Here is a 1,865-nt window from a genome sequence, read left to right as displayed (position 1 = left end):
ACACTCCTTTAATAACCAGCTCATTCTTTTGGATTTCACCAACAGCTCTTGTGCGCCCTTCTTCTCGTTGTCGCCAAATGTCACCAAGGGACCTTCGATAGGTTGGATGTTCTCAAGCAGTGTTAGATTTCCAGTCATATGTCTCGAACATCCACTGTCAATGAACCACACGTCCCTGGTGTCCTCGTTGTCAATGGCCATTAGGCATTGATTCTCCTCTTCCTCGGTGTATAAGCAGATGAGCCCCCTCTCATCCTCTGAGCTGCTGCTGCTTTCGCTGGAGCTCGACGTCTCGGACTCCTCGATTGTCCTCTCGAATTCTTCAGCAACAAGCGCCTTCCTGCGCTGATACGTCTTTGATGATCCTTTGAAGCCACCTTGTTGGCTTCTCCCTGGATTCCTCTATTCTCTTGGAATCCTTGCCTTCTTGGCCCTGATGCTTGCTTACTAGTGGGTAAGGGCATTCGGCCTTGAAATGTCCCGGTCTTCTACAGTTGTAGCATAGACCCTGATTTTCCTCCTCCGTCCTTCTGGATGGATATCTCTCATTTTTCCTTCTTGAGGAGGAAGGTGAACTTTTGTTGCTCTCCTGGTTCATCTTCATGTATTTCCTGAACTTTCTCACAAAGAGAGCAAACTGTTCGTCAGACATAACATTCATAGGATTAGAGTCTGACCTTGAAGATGTGGATGGTTGCTCAGCAACAAGTGCTACGTTTCGTCGATCCACAATGTCCTCATCTCTTGGGAACATCTCGAACTCGAAGGCTTTGAGATCCCGGAAGAGTTTGTCTGTTGTGGTTTCCTTCAGATCTCGGTGATCTCTCATCGTGATCACCTTTACTTCCCACTCCTTAGTGAGGCCACGTAAGACCTTCAGGTTCAGCTCCTTTTGTGGGATCTCCTTTTCAAGGTCACTGATCTCGGTTGTGAGCTTCATGAACCGAGACTCCATGCTGTCGATGCTCTCTCCTGACTTCATCTTGAAGTCTTCGAACTTCTTCATGGCCACGGTGAGCTTGTTTTCCTTTTCCTGTTCGTCACCTTCACCAATTAACATCAAAGTATCCCATACCTCTTTTGCCGTTTTGCACTTTCTTACTTTTGGAAAGATGGTTTCATCTATGGCTCTGAAGAGAATGTCCTTGGCAATGTTGTCCAAGTTGTTTCTCTTTCTATCATCACTGGTCCATTCTTCCCTAGGCTTTGGGATGTACTTTGGTGTTTCTTGGGTTTGAACTGCAGCAGTATTAACCATTAGGATCTCGACTGGTCCAGAAGTTATAACCTCGGCCATCTCCTCATGCAGGGCTGATAAGTACGCAAGCATGCGTGTTTTCCAGTCGTCAACCCTGCTAAGATCAAAAAGAAGATGTCTCGACAACATGCTGTCCATATTGAAAAATTAGCTCGTGCTTTGAAAATATTTAAGAAGATTTTTCAAAGAAGGATCGCTAGGCAATATAAACAAAGGTTTATATCGATCAGAGAACTAGCTCTGATACCAATTGTTGGTTCCAAGGGGATGGGGTACAAGTCTAGGGGGGGGGGGGGGTGAATAGACTTGTATAAGATTTTGCAAATCTTTTCGACCTCTCGTGTGTATTGAACTTAGGATGTTTAGGTTCGATACCTCACGGCTTGAAGACAAAGTTTTATGCGCAGCGGAAATGTTATCCCCTTTTAGTTAGCACGAGTTTGGGTTAATTCGAGAGGTATGATTATATGCAGTGCAATCGAGAAGTTAGCGAGAGATAAAAGCAGAAAGTAAGTGCAAGAGAGATTTTTAAGTGGTTCGGCCAACCCGCCTACTTCCACTCTTCTTCCAGAAACTCCCTGGAAGGATTGCACTAAAAACTTCCCTT

The sequence above is a fragment of the Ipomoea triloba genome, chromosome 1, assembly GCF_003576645.1.
Source record: "Ipomoea triloba cultivar NCNSP0323 chromosome 1, ASM357664v1".
NCBI lineage: Eukaryota > Viridiplantae > Streptophyta > Magnoliopsida > Solanales > Convolvulaceae > Ipomoea > Ipomoea triloba.
The sequence above is the reverse complement of the archived record's forward strand: the minus strand, read 5'-3'. Positions refer to the sequence as shown.